General features: G+C 48.5%; 1 long non-coding RNA gene across 2 annotated transcripts in view; it reads right to left on the reverse strand.

Moving 5' to 3' along the window:
* The window catches only part of LOC107033187 (uncharacterized), a 53,132-nt gene that overhangs the window by 9,837 nt on the left and 19,312 nt on the right, over window positions 1–23,983 (reverse strand). Inside the window, exons 3-4 of one of the 2 annotated variants that reach the window (XR_012077614.1) lie at window positions 17,387–17,487; window positions 8,797–10,107 (exon numbers count right to left, since the gene is read on the reverse strand). This is a non-coding gene — a long non-coding RNA (uncharacterized lncRNA). Of the gene's footprint in view, window positions 1–8,796; window positions 10,108–17,386; window positions 17,488–23,983 lie in introns of those variants that run through there. The other variant, XR_012077615.1, reaches the window with a different exon arrangement.

Here is a 23,983-nt window from a genome sequence, read left to right on the forward strand (position 1 = left end):
GATGCTGGCATCAGTGATACCTCAACCTGAGGATGCCACATAGATACCACCTCACCCGCTAGCTCTGCTCAATTGGCAGTGGCTACATGGGGCACTGTGTTGAAGATTCTGAAGTCAAAACTCACTAGTGATGTCTGCCAATGGGAAGAGAGTAGAGGGTGGTGATGCCTGTACCACATAGATGCTTTCCACGCTGTAATATTGTGCTTCATGAGAAAGATACATCTGGCTATTCAGATGATCAAAATATACTTCTTATATATATTTGGTCATTGTCCACAGTTCCGGCTCACAGCTTCTCAAATCCTTTGAATTTCCTAGGTGTTGAGAATGATAATGGGTGTCTTTTGTTAGGTGAATGAGGTGACTTTCAAACCCATCCCAGGGTAGGGGGCGGGTTGCCAGGAGAACCAACTGTGTGATTAGAGGCTTGGAACCTTCAGTCTCACCACCTGACTTCTGGTGGGGGGAAAAGGTGGCTGGAGGCTTAACAAAGTGCTACTGGCCAATGAGTTAGTCAATCATGACTGCAAAGCCATAAAACCCCCAAAGGACAGCCTTTTGGCTGCCTTTCCTGAGAGCTTCCATGTGTCACTGTGCTAAGTCCCAAACTCCATGAGGACAGAAACTCCAGAACTTGGTTTGGGACCTCGCCCTACGTACCTCTTCATCTAATTGTTAATTCATATCTTTTAACATCCTTTTATAATAAATTAGTAATCTAATGAGTCAATAGATTTTCTTGAGTTCTGTGATCCATCCTAGCAAATTAGTCAAACCTGAGGAGGGGGGTCACAGGAACCTCTAATTTGTAGCCAGCTGGTCAGAAGTATAGGTGACAACCCGGTCTGACATCCGAAGTGGAGGGCAGTCTTGTGGGACTGAGCCCTCTATCTAGGGAAACTGATTCTATCTCTGAGTAGATAGTGTCAGAATTGAATTGAATTTTTGGACACCCTGCTGGTGCCTGAGAACTGCTTGTTAGTGTGGGGAAGCCTCCACACACACACGTGGAGACTGGGCCCAGGAACCCCTTTTACACATGCCTATGTACAAAGGGGGATTTCAGGGGACTGGAGAGATGCATATGGCAGTGGTGGTGGTGATGGTTACCCCAAATCACCTCAAGTTTCCTGCCTCTGTGGAAAGCAGCTGAACGCCCTTTGTCATCATCCTCTGGCAGGACAGCCTCTCTGACACACCAAAGTGCAAAATCAAAGCTGAGACTGGCATCCCTCATGGGACCAGTCAGAGATGCAGTAATGACTGCCCCAGTGACTGTAGCTGCACAGCCCGAGGGCCAGCCTGTGGAGTCAGAGGGTCAGATGTCTTAGAGGTCGTCCATCCCAATATTCCCATTTCACAGATGGGAAAACCGAGGCCCAGAGAGGTACAGGATAACTTGCCCATGATGCTTCAATGTAGTGACCATTTGGGATTTCATAAATCAGTTGGCTCTCAGCCAATGTTCTTTCCACATCGCCACCCTCTCAGATCTACTTGGCTTTGCTTGAATCATTTCTAGCTTTCGAATATTCTACAGTATTTGTTTCCTATGGCTGTTGTAATGAAGTACCCAAAACTTAGTAGCTTAAAACAACAGGAATTTATCTTAGTGGTCTGTAGGTCAGAAGTCTGACACAGGTCTCACTGGGCCAAAATCAAGGTGTCAGCAGGATTGCTTTCCCTTCTGGAGGCTCTGGAGGGAGGGGAATCCATTTCCTTGCCTTTTCTGGCTTCTAGAAGCTCCTTACACTCCTTGGCTAAACATGTGTCCAAAGTTCAATCACTCTTAAATACCTTGCAGCCTGGCTTCTGTCATCCTGCCCCATGCTTCACTTGCTGAGCTCCCCAAGACATCCATTTTGCAGTTTACAAGTTCCACAGCCTTTCCCAACCCCGTCAGTCACTGGCGGCAACCACCCCACTTGGAACACTTCATCCTTGGCTTCCGCCATGATGCCCCTTCGAGGTTCTCCTTCTACCTCTATGCTCTTGCTTCTTCTCCTCTGGCCCTAGTCTCCCCTGGTCTTCTGAAAGGAACTTCCCCCCACAGTGGTCAGCCTCTGCTCTCTGCTGTTTCCTGTATCTGAGAGGTTCTAGCAGCCCATGAGTGGGACTTCAGATTGTAGACAACATTTTGTGCACATATCCACAGATTTCATCAGCTTCTCAAGTGGGTCTATAAATAGTAAAGTGTTAAAACTCACAGCTATGTTATTACACGCTATTGAATATAGTTCCCTGTGCTACACACCAGAAACTAACACATTGTAAATCAACTATAGTTCCATAAAAAAAAAAAGTCACATCTATATCATCTTTCTGCCTTTAAGAGCCAAGGTAGCCAAGAAACTTTAGGTTGCAAGTGACAGAAACTCAACTTAAGCCGAGCTGAACGAAAAGGGAATTGAATGACTTACATGCCTGTTGTAGCTCAAAGAACTAGAGGAAGCCCAGCAGCTTTGGGGGTTTGGGGGACTGAAGTCAGGGACATATTGCTGTCAGGATTCCCTCTCTCTTTCTCAATTCTGCTTGTCTCCGCTTGGCTCATTCTTTCCTGCAAATTAGCTTTTTCACTTTCCACAGAGGGTGGGACCTGGCAGCCCTCAATTCATTCCCACTCTGGGAATCAAAGACCAAGCCCTTCTCCTCCAAGTCCAAATTAAAAATCTTGGGGAAGGCTCTGAGCACCCTGTGTTAGGTCATATGCTCACCACTGGTGCCATCGCATGGGCAAGGGAGTCGCGTGCTGGGGCCAAGTGGGCCTAGGCCTGCTGTCTACCCTTGTGTTTTGTGGGGCAGGGTGCAGTAATGGCGGTCCTGCTGGACGCCCCTGATGGGAATGGTTCTTCGGAGGGATGTGTGTGTGTGTGTATGTACTGGACAGTGAACAATGGTGATGTCTCCTACAAGCGCTCACCAACCACTGCTTCCACGGCTACCACCGTGTGGATAACTTCCACAGCCCCTGACAGCCAGGTGCCTATTCATGCCTACCTGGTTGACCCACTGGCACCCCCAAACTGAGCATCTCTGGTGTCTCCCATCTTTGTCAGTGGCACTACCCCCAGCTAGTCTCCCAAGCTTCTCCTAGTTCCTTGCCCTCGTGAATGGCTGTCCCCGACTCCTACCAAGGTAGGTGCGAAGTCTCACTGGTCTTAGCACTTCAACATCTCTCCCAGCCATCATTCTCCTCCTCAGTGCCCCCTCTCTAGTTCAGACCTTCAGTGCCTCTGGCCCAAGCCACCCTTCCAATCTCTTGGTGAGTCTGCCTGCCTCAAGGCAGATTCAACCACCATCTCTGGAACCACCATCTCTGGACTCCAGGCCAGATATGTGCTGAGCATCACTTTAAAAACATCCCCATAACAACTCCATAACTAGGACAGTGCTGTCACTGCTTTATAGGTTAGGAAAGTGAGCCTCAGTAAATTAAGGGCTTGCCAAAGGAGGCAGGGCTAGTGAAAGGAGGGTTTGAACTTGGGTCTCCAATTCCAAGTGTCGCATCTATTCTGGTCTCCCTCCACCACCTCTTGAAATAGTTGCCTATTAAATTTATGAAAGATTATGGTGATTCCTTTCTCGTGGCTCACACAGCTGTTCTGAAAGCTCTGCAGTTTACAAAGAGGAGTCCTGCAGCAGCCCCAGGCACACGTGCTGCCGAGCTCACCCTGATATGAGCTTCCCTGAGAACCGAGGGGTCCCCCTCTCCCACTGGGTGTCTGGGGGCAGGGGAAGAGAAAGCCTGTTTCCAAAAAAAGTTAAGCGCTGAACACTGAGCACTTGATAATAAGTAAACATCTGATAAGATTACTTGTCAGATAGTCATAGGGTACGACAGTTGCATGATGGTTAACCATGGCTTTAGATCAGAGTTCTGGGGGTGGCCTGCGGTGGGGCCGCACTGTCCCAGCTGCTCCTGGAGGAAGTGCCTTGTGGCCTCCTCTGGGTGGGGGTGGCTTCCACAGGCTCTGTTGTTTGCCTGCTTGCTGACAAGCTGGTGCTTGGTCTCTCCCTACTCCCCCCAGATAAGTGCCAAGTGAGGCCCTTGCCTGTCTTCTTCTGGACCAGTGCTGGAGCCATGAGCAGGTGCTCAAGACTGCTGGGTGGATGGATGGATGGTTGGATGGATGGAATGGAGGGATGAGGAAAAGAGTTTCTAGTTAAAGTACTAAAATGAGATATTTGGAATTTTTCTTATGCCTGGTTATTCTGTCAAGTGGCAATTTATTTTCTACTGAGCAGACCGAGTGTACCCAGTAGGCCTGCAAGGACTGGGCTGCTAAACCGTTATTGAAGGCTCTGCGATAAAGGCCTCCCTGCCGCCCCTCCCACAGTTAACTTCCTGCTACAGAACCCCGGGCTGTTCTCTAATCGACCTTGAGTGAGGCGGTGTTTACAGCTGCAACTTAGCAGCCATTGATCTTGAATTGATTCAGCCAGCATTTTGAAAAGAAGAACTACAGGAATGGGGATAAAGAACCCCATGAACTGAGGGTTTCACACCATCCATTTGCCTCCCTTGCATCTAGTGTGTGTGTGCTTTTTAAAAAAATAAACAAACTATTATTGAATTACTTAGAGAGAAGAGGAAACAGGTCCAACTCTCTCCCAGCAGGAGGGCAGACTGGCTGCCTAGAGCCTTGAAAGGGCATCGTACCCCTCATTAATTCTAACTGGAGAGGCCTGTCCATTCCCCCCCCAAGTGGGCAGTGGATCAGGGCTCGGTGGGTTGGGGTTTCATCAGTGATTGTAAACTCTTTGGATCTGCTTTTTGTATGTGGCAGTTCCAGCACTTGGCAGGGCCCCCGGAAAGAGCAGAAAACTTGGGTTCTCCTCCTGGCTCTGCCTGGCTGAGCTTGACTAGGCAAGGGACCTCACTTCTGGGGCTTCAGATCACTCATCTGTAAAATGAGGGGGTTGGAAAAGAACATTGGCTTCCAAACCTTTTTTTCATCCTACAATCTGTTCTTTAAACAAGCGCTAACTGGGCCACCTCTCCTTCTATAATACCTTAAAACAAAGCTGGAAAAAAAGATGGGGTAGGGAGAGGCGACATGCTCCCATACTCCCCCACTCCCAATCTCCAGTCTGAGATGAGGGCTCCATGGAATCCCCCAGCTTCCGTGGCACACAGTTTGAAAACCACTTCAGGCTCCCATCCAGTTCTAATTGGAGTTGCTCCTCATCAGAAGAAGCCTAATGCTTACAACAGGTAGGAACTGTGCGAGGTTGCTAGTAGCGGAGACCTCACAAATACAGGTTGAAGCAGTTTAAGCGAGTTATTCATTCATTCAATTCTTTGGTAACAAGAAGTCTGAAGGCAGGCACTGCAAGGCTAGTACGGCATCATCAGGAGAAGAGGCCCAGGCTCCTCTTATTTTTGTATTCCACTACTCTCAGCATATGGCTGCCATCCTTAAATTTGGCTCATGGTCAGAAAATGGCTGCTGAAGCTCCAGACATCACATTCACATTCTAAATGAGAAAAAGGAGGAAGGGGAAAGGGGCAGACAGGCACATGCCAACTCAGTCTGCTCCCTTGAAAAAGCTTTCCTGGGTGCACTACCAGGGTTTCCAGCTGATGTCACTTTGGCAAGAACTGTGTCACATGACTACTTCTGGGTGCAAGGGAAGCCAGAAAACATTAGCATTGTTGTTTTTTAAACCTAGGTATATTAGCACCCCACACAGAACCAGGATCCTGCTAATCATGAGAACGTGAGAATGGATATTAGGTAGGCCACGGAAAACCCCCCCACAAAAGCTTACATTTATTGAGCACTTATCAAGTGCCAAGTACCATGTGGAGAACTTTGCATGCATTATCTCATTTAATTCTCATAACTGCCCAGGAGGTGAACATTCACCATTCCCATTTTAAAGCTGAGGAAACTGAGGCTCCAAGAAGTGACTTGGCCAAGAGCTCAGAGCAAACAAATGATGAAGCCAGGATATTTAAGAGGCACTCATGCTAGGGGACAAACCCTTCACCACCACATTATATCTCTATAGTAAAGACCAAAATGTGAATTACATCCGAGGCTTTTCAGCGCTGTTTCAGCTTCTTTATAAAAGACGGGGGACACAAAGCTCTCTGCACAGAGTGCCAGGGCCTGCCTTTTCTGCTGCTCTGCAGTTTCCACATCGTCTTTCTCCCGGGAATGACAGCAGCGGTGGCAGGCTGAACTGGCTATGATGCGTTTACCAGAAGGTAAGTGTTTTAGATATGGTTTGGAGGGAGTTCAGGGGAAACATTTTCAAGGACTTGACTTACAGAAATGATTGATGAAGCAAGATTAAAAGAGCTAAGCCTATGTGGGCTGGCACAGTATGAAAGAGACAGACGGAGAAGGCGGCACAAAAGTCAAACCCGTAGACAGCCTGACAGTTCCAGCAATGGAGGGGAGGGCTGCAGCCGTGTGCGGCAGAGGGGTCAGCACTCAGATCCAGTTGAGAAGGGAGAAACAGCAAGCCCTCGGCTCTCTGAAGCAGATGTGTCTTCAGTGCTCGCTCTGCCATCGCACTGTGAGGGAGGTGGGGGGGCTCCCACTTTCATGGGAGCCAGGAGGCTCCATCAGAAATGGAGCTGTTTCCTGGGAAATAATGATCCAGGTAGAACTCAGAAACCTGGTCTCCCCAGGGGTACGGCACAACGTCTTTAAGTTGAGTTTCATATTTACAGACCGGCTGGGCAACATTCTTCTCTTTTAACCATCACAACAACATTAACCCCATTCTGCAGATGAGAAGCCTAAGGCAGAGCCGGCTCAAGGGACTTCTGGTTCAGGTGATATCACAACAGTGGCAGATCCAGCAGTGGGGACAGCATCAAAAGTGACATCTTCACTCGATACAGTCGCTGGCCCATCGTAGATGCACAATAATGTCATCTGTATCTAATGTAGCTTAGAGCCCAATCCATGGACATAGCCCTTGGTAGGGCAGGATTTCCCTTAAAGGAAGCTCTACTTCAGTTTCAGTTTGTTCATCAGGAGAAAGACTTACAGAAGAGAGAGCAGGATTATGCTTGTGTAAGACCAAGGAGTAACGCAAACCAAATGCTCATGAGCCAACACGGAATGAGCTAGCTACTAGCCTGAGATTTTATTTTCTAACTGAATTCTTTTCTGTTTTAAGGGGAGCTTTCTGGGCTTTTGATAACATTTTATATTTTGATCCATTTGTGAAAATTCATTGAGCTTTATTTTTTTGCATGCTTTTTATTGAAAGATACTAAATGTATAGAGTTTTTAAAAAATTTATTTTAAAAAAAAGGCATCTTCAACATTCCAAGGTCTAAATTGGCCTCTGGTTAAGACTGTGACATGGCAAAAACCACTAGGTGTCTCCCAATTTCACTCTCCCTTTCCTTCTTAGGAGACTCCTGATTTTTAACTGGGCACAGGGCCAGCTAGAATAAAACTACATCTTCCAGCTTCTCTTGCAACTGGGTATGGCCTTGTGACTAAGTTCTGGACAATGGGATATGAGGTAACCATAGCATGCAGTTTTTAAGAAGTCGCCTTCTTTTCTTCCCCTCTCCTTCTTGCTGGCTTGAAAGTAGATGAAATGGCTGGATCTTTGCAGCTATCTGAGTCCAGGAAGTAGAAATTGTGCCATAGATGGTGGCACACAGGACAGCTGGTCCTTGAGTATCATGGAGTTCCCACAGCAGCCCTGAACTGTTTTTCTCAAGATCTCTTTTTATAAAGGCAAATAAAATTCTATTTTGCTTTAAATGACTGTTTTGGGTTTGTAGCCAAACTTAATCCCAACTGATATATAGGATGGGCACCAAATTCAGGTGATTTTGAGGAAGGAAAGGAGAGAGTGTGATTAGATTCAACTCTATTGGTAAAAAGTTTCCCAAGCTGAGTGGTGGGCATACAGGTGTTAATTATGTTATATTTTATATTTGGGGGGTATATCTAAGTAAAGCATATTAAATCTTCTAAAAAGTAGAAATAGTGTCAAAGCAAGACCATGAGACATGTGGAAAAATAATCAAACAGTGGTAGTTTGGGGCTTCACCCTGGCTCTGGTTCCAGATCAGCTTTGGTGGTAGGGTCTGAGAACGGCCTCTGAATAAGCCTCATGGACAGAGTAAGACTTGAAGGGGCCAGGGTGAGTTCAGCCTGTGGGTACCAAACCCAGTGTTTGGAAGCAAGAAAGGAAGAAGAAGGTGGGGCTGGGCACTGCTCCCTCACCCATGCTGCCCAGACCCCACCTGGGTTGTGTCAACAGGAAGCTCTCACTGCAGACAAGTCATGGAAGGGTCTCTTGACCCCATCCACCCACCCTACCCCTCTGCTCTCCACCAACCCCCATCTTTGTTTTAAGGCAGTGAAAAACAGTGTAATTAAAACCCCACATTTTCACTGCAACAAATTCAACCAGATGTGATTAAAGTAAAATATGGACCTTCCTGCACCCTCTGATCTAATCCTACCCCTCAGAGCTAGCCATGCTGTATAGCAGGGCAAGCAAGTGACTACTGGCAAAGCCAAGTGAAAGGCTGGAACCCCTGGGAAACCAGGCAGATGTCTTGAGCCCCTGGTGTCCTCTGTCTGGACACTGCCCATGGATACCATTGGCTGCAGTGGCTGGGGAGAGGGTCGCTGCTGTTGAAGGGGTGGCCATAGGAACTCCTTGAACTTGTAAACCAGGCTCATCCCTGTGATCAGAACATTCCAGAAGAGGCAAACCAACTTCTTGCCTTGATCGGTCCTCCCCTTTGGCCACACCTCACCAGCAGAAGCCCCAGAACCCAGGGGGCTGTTTTCTCCCACAGATGTGATTCTCTTTCAAGTACTCCTGAGTATCATGGTGCTAAACATCGCAGAAACACACGGATAGACCGGCATCTTTGTGGGATATCTCGAGCCTGATGAATCACGAGTCAGGAAACTGGCACCCTGATCCTCTGAGGGTTCACGGCAGCAGCAGCAAGAAGAGCCTGCGGTGACATGTCTGTCTGTGCTGTGCCTGGTAACCATACAATGGGACACCTGATCTTGTGTCTGCTTTGTCAGAGGATATAAAAATCTACGCTCACCCACTTCCCCAGAAGAGTTGTGGAGACCTCATTGCTTGAATCAGGAATTGAGAGAGAGCCTGGCAAAGGCCTTTTCTTGACTTTTACAACTGTGATCATAGAAGACATTTAATTTTACTACTAAGTTGCCATAACTGAAGAGTTGGGAATGTTCTAGTAAATTCAGACTCCCTGTGTCTGACTTTATACTGAGTAGTAGGCACCAAGAATGTTGTTAAATGGATTTCTGCACAGATTATATTGTGACATCTACATGTTAAATCCCCAAATTTGGGAAATAGGTAAAAATTATCCCCAAAATACAGATGAGTGAACTGAGGCTTAGAGGGCTTAAATAACTACCAGGAGTCACACAGCTGGTTAACGATGGAGTACATGTCTAAACTCAGGCAGGATGATGGCAGTGTCAGAGCCCATGGGCTTAATTTCTATGGTGTTCCGTGTCTCAGGAGTCCTAAGGGAGCTAGATTCATTTAGGTGCTGTGGAAGGGAGGTATGGTTATTCATTATAGGAATCATTATAAGGGCAACTGGAACCAACAGGTACCCTCATTAGAACTTCTTGTCTTCTTGTATCACCTAAGATGCTTTTTGCTGGTGAATCAACAACAAAACAAAATAGCCATAACAAAAAGACCTAGCCAGTGATTTAACTAACAAGGAACATTTACTATCTCATATAACCAGAAGTCCAGAGATGAGGTGACTCCAGGGTTGTATAACTTAGCAGTTCAATAGCAAATGCCAGACCAAGGTTCTTGCCATGCTTTTGCTTTGCCATCTTCAGCATATTGATCTTTGCAAGTTTGTCCCTCATGGTCACAACATGGCTGCCATTACTCTCACACAACAATGTCCAAAGGCCAGAAGAAGACATAACTTTTTCTCATGCCCCTTTTGAAGAATTTGGATCAGACTTCCATTTATGTCTCCCCTTATGCCATAAAAATGCCATGTGTCCATTCTTAAGTCAATCACTGGCAAAGAGAGTGAAATTACTGTGTTGATTGGTTTGGTTCTCAATCATGGCTGGACATTAGAATCACCTGCAGAGTTAAAAACAAAACAAAACAAAGCATATTTATGCCCAGATCCCAGTCCTAAAGACCCTGCTTTAACTGATCTCAGTTGGGATCCATTCATAGGTATCTTTAAAATATCTCCAGATACTTGAATGTACAGCCAGAATTGAAAACCCCTCATTTAAACCAATCAAGATTCCTTCCTGGGGCTGGGGGACCAGCCTGCTGTGAAACACATGTCACCTGATTTCTGAACAGGACTAGGGTTCTATTTAGCAAGAAAGAACATGGAAGGGTGGACCAGGGAAGGGGGATGACCATTGACGAAGCAGCCAACAACATCTGCCTCGTCCCTTCATATCTCCCTATACATGGAGGCTGGGATTCTGGCTGAGTTACTGTCCAATTAGGAAATTTCTTCTTTCCTGGCTCATCAGATGCCTCCAATGATGCAATCATGAGCTGAGGTCACACAAGGAAAGAAGACAATGAGGGGGCGGTAGGAAATTTCTTCTTTCCTGGCTCATCAGATGCCTCCAATGATGCAATCATGAGCTGAGGTCACACAAGGAAAGAAGACAATGAGGGGGCGGGGGCAGGAAAGGCTCCTTCAGCTCAATACTTCTGTGACTCATGGGGAGGCTAAACTTCAGTTTTCTCAGTGGGGTCTCTAACCACCAGGGCAACTTAAAATGCCTGGGCTCCACTCCAGACCTGTGGGACTAGAACATCTCCAGGTGAGACCCAAGGATTGGTATTTTAACAGACACCATGAGAGATTTCCTATATACTCCAAGCTTAAGAACAACTGAATTAGATACAGCAGAAACAAAGGAAAAATAGTCAAAGTTTTCAATTTCTCCAGGAGCAAGAAGCTTACATATTAGCTTTCTTATCATTTTCTTTGGAGTCACAGTGATTTGGGAAAATGGAAAATGCTTGTTTTAAAGTTGGCTCAGGGGGAAGAAGAGAATCAAAGAAACAACTCCGAAAATTAATGTGGTGATGACTGTTGAGTCGCCTGGAGGTGGCGTCAGCAATAGGCCCAGTCCTCCAGCTGGGGGAGCCATCCTGTCCTGAGAAGAAGGCAGCATAGAACGCCCACCCTAAGGAGGCTCCAAGGATGGATTCTGGGGTTGCTATTGGCAGTCTTGGCACTGGCTATGTGTGTGTGTGCACACGATCCTGTAAGGTTCTCGTGAAATACTGGGAGGAATATTCATTGAACCCTACCCCTCGAAAAGCGAATCCTTATCCTGGAGCAAGTGAAATGGAAACAGGCAGCTGAACACAATGACCTTCCAGGTCAGACCCGTCCTAACTGGCTCTCAAGCTTCAAGGCCTCTAGCCTCTCCCCTTGTCCACGCTGCATGAATCTGGTCATGCTGTGTCCCTGAGTCCCGGGCTTCCCCTCGCTCAGAGTCCTCCAGGATCTGCCCCACCTCCTCCCCAGTGGGTGCCCCTCTGCCTGCTCCTCTGCACTGCCCAGTGAGTACCAGGGGTGTCCCCTCTGCTCCCCAACGCTGAATCCCTGGTGGTTCCCTGAATGCCTCCCCGCCATTGCTCTTCCTTCTCCCTCTGCCTGGTTCCCTCCGAACTCACTCTTTAATTCTTACATCCTGGAAGCAGGGCCTGATCTCTTCTCTTCCCTGCAGGAATCTCCAGCGTCACCTTTGGCTCCCTTCATGGCAGGGATGTGAGCATGTTTCCTCTGGCCTTGCGAGCCCTCCGGGGAAGGGTTTATCTCCATGCTCCCTGAGCCTTCAAATCACCAGGAGCCCATGAAGGGCTCGTTGACTGAATGGATGATGTTTGGCTCAGACATCTGTTTAGAGCCACATCCTGAGTCATCTTGTGTTACGGAGGAGTCTCCTCACCTTCCTGAGTGTAAAGCCAGTCACCACAATCCTTCCACCCTAACAAATTAAAAAAACACCAATCTCTGCTGGGCAGAGCCCTCGAGCAAGTGGGAGGAGGTTCCAGGGCAGGAGACTGGCCTGCTGGGAAGGCTGAGGGCAGCCTCTTCCTTGACAGCCTGGGAACCAACATGGAAGAGAGAAGGCAGGAAGGAGGGCAGGTCGAGGAGAGGGGAAGAGCCAGGGGTGAAGGCTTCCTAGGACCCCTGGGCTCTGTATCAGCATCTTCTCTGCCATCTCCGTGAAAGCACCTCAAGGCAGGTGTCACAGAGAACACTAGCTCAGTGAGAGAACGTGCCCAGGGTTCCACAGCAGGACAAGGAGGCCTGGCTTGGGCCTGTCTTTTTGTTTTCAAATAAAGCAGGAGGTTGGGCCAGGGCCTGCTGGGACCATCACCCATGGGCCAGCTGGACAGAGAGGCTGCTCACCTGTCTGGGAGATGGGTTCAGTCTGAGCAGAAGGACAGGTGAGATGCTTCCAGACCTGCGCTCTACAGAGAACTTCTGCACACGTCTCTTTATAAACTGATGCACTAAAGCACCAAGCTCTTTAGTTCTGCTGCTAAAGGTTGTAAAAGGAAACTATGTAAAACACGTGCATGTTAGATAAGTCCAGGAAAGAAGACACACACCTGGTAAGGAGCGATTTTGAAATCTCTTGGGGAAATGACTGCACCCCACCGAGCCTCAGTCTCCTCCTCGGCAAAGTGGAAATAGCAATGCCCTCCTTGTGTAACTGTTCAAGGGTTACATGCATATGAGGTATTTAGCTCAAGTCTGGGCCACAGTAAGTGCTCAGGGAATGAACTATTGTCACTGTTGTTGTTAGTGCTACTGTTAGGGTACATTTTTGTCTCTTCTAAGCACCCAGCAGAGTGCTGAGTCCACGGGGGCAGGAACTGTATCCCTCTCCCTCATCTCTGCATCTCTGGGGCCCAGGCATCATCTGGCATGAAGACGGCACTTGGTAAAGGGCTGTGGGTTGAACTCAAGACTTGTTATTCTTCATGGTTATGTGGCACTTTGCCCTTTTTCAAATCATCTGAATATATTATTCCACTTGAGCCTTGCCAGATGCCCGTGGGACAGGCAGGGTAGGTGGTACTATTATACCCATTTTATAGCTGAAAAAATTGAGGCTTAGAGGATGTTTCCTGCCCAAGTCACATGGCTGAGCTGAGGTCAAGCTCTTCAGACCGTAGGTTTCAGGGCCACCGTGTGGGAAAACCATGCACAGGAAGCAGAAGGTTGCAATGAGCTGAGTTGGAAATCCCCAGGGAGACAGCCCCCTCCATCAGATCCCAGGGCTCCTTGCCCATAGTTTCAGAAAGGGCTTTAGCGGATGACCAAGCCCAGGGCACGTGGTCACACTGACCTTGGCCCATCTTTCTACCCAGGCTCAGTCCTGCTCTGCATCGGAGGTGGATCCCAGCTGGACCTTCTGGCCCAACAGAAAGGACCTTGGGAGCCTGTGGATTTCCGTGCACATCACACAGGGCCTGCCTGGGGCACTTGGAGGAGCTGGAAGCAAGAGGCCTTGCCTCGCTGCAGAAGACCCAGGGTCTGCACGCTGGCCCAGCTGACAGCCTCACTGACAGGTTTAGTATCAGGTTTTATGACTTCCAAGCTTAGTCACTGCTTAAGTCAGTGGGCTCAGAAACAAACACTTAGCAAAGCCATGACCCAGATGCTTAAGCAGGGAAAGGCATACCCCACTCCTGGCAGAACTGGCCTCTGGACCCAGTCTGACAACACTGGAGGCAGCAAAGCTGTGGTTGTGGTGTATTTCGGTGACCCACATGGTTGTCCTTTATTTTCCCCAAGTCCGCGGAAATGAGCTTTAAGGCAGCAGGAAGAAGATGCCTGCTGCCACTAGAGACAGCCCAACACAGGCCAAGGGCTTCTGATCCCTGTCCCCAGGCCTTCCTTCAAAGCTGAGCCTGGAGGTTTGGTGCATCCTTTGGCAGACAGATCAACCCCCTCCTGGCTTTCAGTTCACGTGCTGAAGATGGAAGACTCATCTCTGACCCAAAGCAGTTCAACCCTGGATCCCTACACGTCATTCTCCACCCCCAACATGGCCTCCAGCAAAACCAGACGCCGCTCTAAGAATCTCTCTAGCCTTGACTGAGGTCTGCAGTCCTTCCTCCACTGGAGGCTGCAGTGGGCCCATATGGAGCGGGGACGTGGGGGGACGTGGGGAGAGTGAGGAGGACTGACTGCGGAGCTGCCCTCCTGCTGTAAGGACACAGGATCCTGCTGGTGACCCCTCCTCCAGCTCCTCTGGGGACCCCCTCCCCAGGCTGGAAAAGGCATGAGGTGTTCAGTTAACTGGAAACTGGCTCTGACCCAGAGTCGTGTTCTGTGGCTCGTAACTTTGGATGGGGAGAAAGACTCTGGAGGACGTCCTTGAGCTTAACTGGAGGACGTCCAGTTTCCTCACAGCGGGGCTTCAGGGCACTTGGTCGCATCACGTGCTTTCCTTCTCCAGGGGCTCCCTTAACCCTTTCACCCTGGATCAAGTCACCGTTGTCACGTGCCTGATGGTAACCACAAGAGCCTACTACTCACTGATCTCTTGGCTGAAGCGACAGCTCCACTCCAGCCCCTTGGAATGAATAAGAGTCATCATTTTTCCTTTCTTTTCCTCGCTGGGATTTTTATCTTCTTCAACACAATCCCTCTCCTTCATTCCTCTTTCTCTCTTTCCCAGACACTAAAGTTTTATTCTAAAAATTTCTCTTGATCTCTAGCTAATTATAATACAAGACGACCTGCTGCAATGCCGTTAAATAGCAACTGAAAATTCACACACATGAAATGGGGTGGCATCACTGGTAAGTTTATAAAACAACTGGGATAAGCTCGTGTAACTGGGCAGCTTCAGGCTCTAGGGACCAGCTGTCCATTACATCACAACCAAATTTACATCATTATAGGATCAGCATTAATGCAAAGGTTTTACTGAAGCAATGCCAATACCTATGTTTTGGAGTTCAGCCCCAGAAAGTCCTAGATTTAAATCCCAACTCTGCCACGTGCTAATTTTATGACACAGGCCAAAGCATAAACCTCGATTCCAGTTCTCCATCTGTAAAGTGGTAGAGAATAATACTTACCTCAGAGAGTTGTGAAATACTGTATCAGATAGCTACTGCTGTGTAATAATCAACCACCACATCTCAGGGACATCCAACAATAAAATATTTATTTCTAATGTTTCTTAGGGTCGGCTAGGGCCAGTTGATGGCTGGGCAGCCCTGTTTCAAGTTCATAGGCTGACCCCAGTCTATTCCATGAATCACTGAGGGCCCAAGCTGAATGGCAACATCTGCCTGGGGGAATCTCTTCTCCCAGCAATGGCAGAGACACAAGAAAAGACTGCTCAAGCAAGTCCCTGCTTGCAGCTTATCTACTAATATCCTATTGTCTAAAGTAAGTCACGTGGCTGAGCCCTGTGAGAAGGATCAGGAAGCACAGTCTGCCCACAACTGGTCCATGGCAAGAGCATGAGTGCAGGGAGGAGTGAAGAATCCGGGTTGATAATTCAGTCAACCACAGAGGACAATGCTCATTACAAGCAGCTATTCAGCTCCCGACATGTGGTAGGTGCTCAGGAAAAGGCAACCATGATCATTACCATGACCCCTTAGAGGCTGGGGAAAGCCAAGTGTCTGTGACTTATCCTTGGTAAGCAGCAGAGTCAGGAATGGGCCTCAAAGCATCTTTACTGCTATGTTCAGCACTTTTTAAAGGGTCCCCTCACCAGCCTCCCATGGCTGACTTATCCCAACCTCATACACTGAGGGAGGAGGATGGACGGTGGGAAAGTAGAAAGAGAATCTGGGCCACAGCGGTCTAAGATACGTCCACAACATGTAGACTGACTCTCAAAAGGGAAATCGATCAGCTGGTCCCTTCACATTTGCTTAGTGATGGGGAACTGGTGGGAAGAACAAGGCTGTGGGTTAGAATCCTGGTCGGCCACTCCCTGGCTGGGTAAGTGCAGGCTCCTGCAGACTGAAGTTCTCCCTGAGTGGTCTGTCTATATAGGTCCCCATGTCATTTACTCTCACGCTGCCCTTGGCCCCCCATCTTTTTAATGTATTTTATGGTGATGTGTATTTGTATATTTATTTGTGGGCTCATTTATTTAACGTGGCCTTGCTCACCAGACTGTAAGCTCCGGGACGTCAGGGCCCATGTCTGTTTGGGTCAGTTCTTACCCAGTGCTTTGGTACAGTACTTCGTATGTTCATCTGTGGGATGAATGAATAAGTAAATCCAAACTCTCTGAGCTTTACTACCCTCATGCAAACTTCAAGATAATGATGTTCTTTAGAGAGATGTAGGGGGAAATTTAAAGAAAACCACTAGGGGAATGCCTCCCGTGGGGCTGGCATGGTGTGAGCATGGGACATTATATGTATATATGCCCAGCACCGCACACTTGATTCTTACCATCGGGTGGTTAAGTGCTCAGAGTTCAGAAGATATTCACAGCAGAACCTGTACTTCTAGCATCTCTTTCCAGCTCATGCCCCATCTCCACAGTGACACTGGGGGCCTTCATCCTAGATTCCCAGGCTGCCTCCTTCTGCTGCTCCTGTCTAGCCAGCAGGGAAACCCCTAGTTAGCTGGTCCCCTACTATCTCCACCTGCTTCCTTATGCCCCCAGGTCCTTCCAACTCAGGGTTGTTATTTGGTGGGGGCACACTGGGAAATCGTCACTGTGATTAAAATATTGAAATCCTCTCATGCCAGATGGTAAAAAAGTATGCGTTCATGAGACTACAAACCATCAAGCCCAGAGGTTACCAGGAGGCCAGATGCTGGAGAGGATGCTGGCAGCCCTCGCTGGCACTCAGTGGATGGGGACAGTGTGGGTAAGTGCCCTGCCTGCCCACTGCTCCAGAGCAGCCAGTGCTGGTGGGCACAATGGAGCACGTGGCAAGGCAGGCAGCCACTGTCACAGAGACTCTCTGACTCCAGACCACGCGGTAGGTGTGTGCGTTCCTAGCCATGATGTGTGGGCACTGGGCCACACTTCACTGGCTGCAAAGGAATGCCAGGTGCTAGGGACCTAGAGACTATCACTCTGATAGGGATGGCCTTGGGAGAATTTGATGCAGTCCCCCAGTCAACTATGGCTCAGACAGGGGCCTCCTACCTAGTGGTAGCCAGACAAAGGAAAAAAATCACTCCACAAATGAGTTGATAATTATCAGAGGGACTGAATAAATGATTTGTGCTACAATGTTTATTCCTAAGATGAAATGTCCCCATGAGTAATTTTGTTTAGTTAGAGATAGAAGGTAATGGCCTATTTTGGATTTATATATTAATTAATTATGGCCCAGACTGTACATATTTCACATATCCTCTTACCCTGAGCCCCTCCCAGGGGTCCTCCTCAGGGTCCTGCTTTACTTCTGTGGTCACTCTGACACACCTGGCTTTGCACTTGCTCTGGCCTCAGGCTGGGACACCTGCAAGACAGTTAGGTGTAGCTAATGTTTACAGGGAAATACTGTTTTTAAAAGTCAAATGCTTATATTACAAAAGAAGAAATGTCTCAAATTAATTAAAGATGATTGCCCTCCTTACTGAGGGTGAGCCTCATCTAAGCAGTTGATGGCATGAACAGAACAAAAAGGCTGGCCCTTCTGTAAGTAAGACAGCATTCCTTTTGCCTGGCTGTTGAGCTGGAACAGCCAGCCTTTGGACATGAACTGACACATCAGCTCTTCTTGGGTCTTGACTCTGCTGGTTTTTGGACTGGAACTGACACCATCAGCTCTCCTGGTTCTCAGACCTTCAGACTATCCATGTCTATCTCCTGTTGGTTCTGTTTTTCTGGAGAACCCTAACTAATACCAGCCCCCATTCCTCAGACTCCCTTTCGTTCTCCTAGTGTTGGCATGCGTTGGTGTCCGTCAGGGGCCATGAGAAGGAAAACCTCCACCCCAGGAACCTGTGGTCACTGTATTAGACCTCTTAATTCTGTTGTGTCCTCCCCCTCTGGGTGCCTCCCCATCATGTTGTTGAGTCCTGCTCCTGGGTGGGCAGTCACCCTGAAAAGATGGTGAACTGGCCCAGAGGGGTCATTCTGAAAGCACTAGCTGAGTCACAGGGAGCCTTGCCCAGGGGCTGGGCTTAGCCGCGCGGCTGCTAATCCATCTCCAAATGGCTCCTGGCTCAACCCGTATGGAATTAAGTTCAGAATTAAAATTCAGAGCTTGTTCTGGACCCAAAGGGCAGACTTGGCTATTTTCCTCAGGGATAAAAAGAGGCCCAAGGCTGGCCTGGGATGTGTTGCTGCAGCAGTTGGGAGCAGAGGGGCCAGTGGATTGGTGAATTGTCTGTTGTGTTGAGAGGAGACAGAGTTGTTGTAACCACGGGGTTTATGGATGTAATGGCAGAGCCTGGAGGGGGCCAGAAGGCTAAAGAACCCTCAGACGGGAAACAGCCTCCTGCCCACCCTGCTCCAAAACAGCAGCTCTCCCTGCAGGCCGGGCACCTGCTCTCCTCAGAGTGGCCACCTCCCCCTGGGCCTAGCTTTAAGTGGGCTAAAAAACAAAATTCAACTGAGTAAATGTGAAGATCTGATTGGCTTTACTCAGTGATTCAGGAATTCTGCGGCATCTCACTGAATAAGAAGGGCGCTCACTGGGAGGAATTTTACCAAATGGAAGGTTCTTAAAGGCAGGAGGAGGGTGGGGCAAAGAAGCTACTAGCAAAAGAAAAGAAAGGTTTGTTTCAGCCAGTTCACCTTCTTTTGGGGGAAGAATGAAGGGCTATCATGCAGATTATCTCTTCATTCCTACGTGGGGGAAGGCACGCATGCCCCTCCCCCACCACAGATTACCTCATTGATGCTGACCAGAAAATTCCAGACTGGCCAATTACCATTACCTTCCTGGGGAAGGTCAAAACTACAGTTAGGTCAGGTAGTAAATCAGGTCGGGTGGCATGGATTTTAGTGCAGGTGACGCCATTTGGGGCCTTTGGTTTTTCTCTTTAACAGGTGGCTGCCTGCTTTTCTCCTAATTTTCTGGTAATCCCCTTCCAGAGGCTGCCTGTGGCCGTGGCAAGAGCTTTGACTGCCACAGTGCCCTAGTCTGGTGTGCAGGGGCCTCCTTTCAGGCTCCATAGCCCTCCTGTCATTTCTCCCACATGGCCTAGGAGCCCCCCCTGCATAGGAGGCCCCTCCAGTCTCCTAGCATTCCCAAAGGGGTGAGTCATTTGACACCCCATGCCTGTAACCACCCCCTCCTGATCCATAAATGCCTGCGTGTTCTGGGAGCTCGGCCTGGCATCCGTGGGAGCACACTGTCAATCCCCGCTCCATCCTGGCTCCGCTTTCCAGGAGGGGACCAGAAAACCTGATGAATAAAACCCATCAGGAAGCCTTGACCTGGGAGTCGGTCAGAACTCCTGCGAGAAGCGGCAATGTTACAATTAAGTAAAGGATGACCTCAATTCGAAGAAAGTGTTTGTTGAATTGAATCTTCAGCGGGTTAACTTTCCTCAGATGAAGAAAAATGATATTTGGGATTAAGTCTTCACCACACTGAATGCATTATTGGACTTCTGCTCCTCGTCACTGGGAAAGGGACGTAACCTTCATGTCTGCGGGGATGGCGACAGCCGGCACAACCACCGGGTGCTGACTGACCACGGAGGATTAAGGCTAACACAACGCATTACACACAGAGAGTAAGCTGATTTGTTTTTGTTTTTAAATAAGCCTTATTAAACTGGCTGCCACTCACGTTGGATCTGCGGGAGCATCGCGGGGTCGGGCTTCGCCGTCCCTGGCTTGGCCGGCAGCGAAGCTGCTTTTAAACAACTGCTCGTTCCTGCTTCCGAGCCGGGAATGACCTGCAGAGCCTCGGCCTCACTGCTGCAGGGCCCGGGGGACAGGCCGGGAGGCACATCTGGGAGCAGCTGCGTGTTGCTGAGCGGCAAGGCCACACACTGTCCCGGGTCAGGCGGGCATGGTGGGGGTCCCTCCGCTGTTCTCACTGCATCCATCCGCCTTTCCCCACTGTACTTGACTTCCCATTCACATGACCTCGCCTCCTACCCCCTTTCCATCCTCTGCACAAGCCGTCTGGAAACCCTGCCTCGTTCCAGACTAGATCAGCTGTTCTCAACGTGTGTTCTGGGGATGCTCAGGAATCCCCTGGACGCCTTCAGGAGACCCACAAGGTCAAAACTATGTTCACAAGAGAATATCACAATGTTATTTGCCTTTTTCCCTTTCATTCTCTCACGTGTGTGGTGGGGCTTTCCAGAGGCTGCGTGACATGTGATGACATCACCATCCTGATGGACTAGGTACTTCTGGGTTCTTGTTTGCTAAATAGTTCTCAGTTTCAATTTTGACTATGGGAAATATCAATAGAGATAAACCACATAAACACAAGGCCTTTGGGGTTCTTCAAAATACCTTAAGAGTGTAAAGGGGTCTCGAGAGCAAAAAATTTGAGAATCTCTGTTCTGTGTATTTCTTGTTTTTTCCTTCAAGGCGAAGTACCACGGTTATCGTAGTACTTACGCATTTTTTAAAACCATTTAACACATGTGGAAACTCAGGTTCACTCAACAACTAAACCCAACATTGAAACAACTTGAATGTCCATCAACAAGAGACTGGGTTTTATATTATTTATTTAATTTAATTTTTTCCTTTCTTATTTTGCTTTTTTAATGGAGGCACTGGGGATTGAACCTAGGACCTCGTGCATACTAAGCATGCTCTCTACCACTGAGCATGGTAGTCTCCCTAGGAGACAGGTTTTTAAAATCATTAGACTGAATGTTTGTGTCCCCAGATTTTGAAAACTAACCTTCACCGTGATAATTGAAGGTGGGCCTTTGGGGAGGTGATCAGGTCATGGGGGTGGAGCCCTCATGAACAGGATTAGTGCTCTCCTAAAAGAAACCCTAGAGAGCTCCCTCACCCTCCTGCCACGTGAGGACACCATGGGAAGAGGGCCATCTGTGAAGCAGGAAGCACGCTCAGTCACTGAACCTGCCAGTGCCTTGATCTTGGACCTCCCAGCCTCCCGGACTGGGAGCATTAAATTTCCATTGTTTACAAGCCACCCAGCCTGTGATAGTTTTGTTATAGCAGCCTGAAAGGACAGAGGGGACAACGGGACATCCATGCAGTGGAATGCAACACAGCTGTTAAAAAAGAATGGGTCTGCTCCATACCTCATGAGCTGGAACAATTCCCAGCAAATATTGGCAATTTTTTTTAACAGCAAATTTAGGAATATTGTGTGTCCCCATTTTGTCTAGGGATAAAAAGCCAGTAGATCAATGTGTTTTTTATAAGCAATAAAAAAAATCAATGTACATATCAAAATAGTAGTCCTCGAAAAGGTGGGATTAGGAGAAAGAAGACTGTGAACTTAAAATATATATATATACCCATATATTGTGTATTGTGTGATTGGGTTCTAAATTTGCACAATAAAGTAGGAAAAATTCCTGAATTACTCTGACGAGGTGCTGTCATTCTGAGCAGTGGCGGATGTGTCCTGGGGCCCTGTGGATACCTAGTACTTCACTGCGGGTCAAAGCAGAACAACCCAATACCTGATTCCCTAAGCATCCCCCTCCCCTCGCCACCCCCCAGCATCTTGTGCCTTCTGCACAAGAGTGTATGTGGGTAGGTGAGTAGGGGTGAGGGAGAAGGGGTACAGCTCCAGCCAGTCCCTATAAACCCCTTATCCCATGCATCTCCATCCACAAACCCTGCTGAATAACCAAGAGTTGAAAAAAGCCGGTCTTGAGGATGGGGTTTCTAAGACGGAGGTGAAGTATTCACATGCAAGGGAAGTAGGTGGAAAATTTGAACAAAACCCTGGAGATGGCTGGCAGAGTCCCAGGAAAGCTCAAATTATCTCCAGGCTTGAATTTTCCTGGTAGAGACTTAAATTTTCCTCATCCCCTTGGACGGGGAATCCAGCTGGCAAAGGAATCCCGAGTAACGTGGGCCCCTGCTGGCCATTTCTCTCCACTTCCTGTCTCTCTGGGCTCTACCTCTCTCTCCGTTTCAGTCTCCCCACCTTCTTTCTCAGTCTCTAATTCTTGCCTGTCTCTCCTCTTCTTATCTGCATCCTCACCTGCCACTCAGGGCCCTAGGGCTGGCCTGGGAGCGCAGAGCCTCGTGGGCTCAGCCCCTGAGAAGCAGAACTGTGCCCAGGTGGGCCCCCTCTGGCTCCATAAGGCAGCTTGCCTTGGAGTTTGATCCGCTGGATTCCTTTCCTGGTTTAGTCTTCTCTTTTCCTCACTTTTTAGCTCCATGGTGAGGAAGGCTGGGAGGCAGGGGAACCTTTGAGAAGCTTCTCCACTAGGTGAACTGAGACTTGGACTGGAAGGAAAAGGCTGGGCAGGGGCTCCGCGCTCCACAGCTGGGCAGTGGAGAGCACACTGCTTATGTTCCCCCGGTTTCATCAACCCCAAAGTTTTAACAAGAGGCCACCAGCTCTTTAGACAGTGCCGGACAGGAAGGTTTCTCAAACAGACTCCTTCAGGGCCCTGGCCAGAGCAGCAGGCTGGGGCTTGGGTCATTCAGCACAAAAAATATTAAATGAACAATGACTCTCTGCACACAAGTGGCGACTTTCCACTGAGGGGAATTTATTTTCCACTTGAAAAGCTAATGAAAACTAGTCATGGTGGAAAACCCAGCCAAAGAAAGAATCTAGACTTTCTTTTCTTCAAGGGAAGAATAATACCGAGTTCTAAGTGACTCTCTGTGGAATCTAGACCCAGGGAGAAGAGGGGACTCTGACACCTGGGGTCCCTCAGACTCCCATCAGAAACTGGCCTTGAGGTCGGAAAGGAAGCTGAGAGGGGTTGGCCATGGCCGGAGAGGCAGGAAACAGGCTCACTCTTCAGAGGGGTGTGGGGAATGCCTGAACAGAGAATTCTGGAACATCTGAAAATAGCAGTAAAGTCCTGGCTAGAAAGCCTGAGAGAGACAGGAACTCAGCTGTTTTAATAAACTAGACAGTTTCTTAGCTGTTTCTTTTTCAGTTCCCCATGCTGAGGTGGGTACAGGGAAAACTTGGACTGAGGCTAAAATGTTCCGGGTATGATGTTCTCTGTTCATGACAGACTGCCTTTCCTTCTCAGCATGCTGCCTTCACTAGGGCTTTGGGCCCAGCAGGCTCCTCCTTTCCAACAGAGGGTCCTGCCTCCAGGAAACTTCTCAGCTCACCCCATCCAGGCTCTTCACCCCCATCACCCAGGGCACTGACAATATGGCTCACTTCTACTGCTCTGTGATCTGTCAGATACTCTCTCCCCTGCTTAACAACCTTCCACGGCTCCCTATTGCTTCCAGAAGTTGTGCTTTTTAGGGTGCCATTCAAAGTTCTTTATAATCTTGCCCCTGTCTCTCTCCACAGCTGCATCTCCCATCATGACCTTGAAAGCCTCTTAAACTCTAGAATTAAACAAAGGATGCACACCCCTAACTGTACTCTTTTACACCCGGGTGCTTCCGCACATGTGTTCCTGCTTCAGGAACTCCTGTCCCTTCTGCTTTGCCTGCTGAGTCCTTCAAGAAGCAGCTCAGCTACTGTTCTGTCCTTCCCCCAGCCTGCACTGCTTTGAAAAGTCAGTCCCCAGCTCCCAAGGCAGCGTGGCAGGCTCTAGTGAGAGCACTTGGGACACTGAATGGTAACTATTCAGACTTTGGCCACATTCATCTTTCAAAGCCTCAGTCTTCTTGTCTGTAAAATGGGAATGAGAGGAGCTCCATGCAGGAGGGGAGGTGAGGATTACAAACAAAACAAAGCATGAGAAGCCTCTGGAAGCACTCAGTTGACTGCTGACTGGGATTATATTCTTAGACGGTGGACACTTTGACGACTTCAACGTATGAATTTGGCAGGGGGACGTCACTCAACCCATAACAAAGGTCCACCAGGAATCTCACCTCAAGGAAGACTTCTGCAC

This window comes from Vicugna pacos, chromosome 11 (assembly GCF_048564905.1).
Source record: "Vicugna pacos chromosome 11, VicPac4, whole genome shotgun sequence".
In the NCBI taxonomy this organism is placed as follows: Eukaryota; Metazoa; Chordata; class Mammalia; order Artiodactyla; family Camelidae; genus Vicugna; species Vicugna pacos.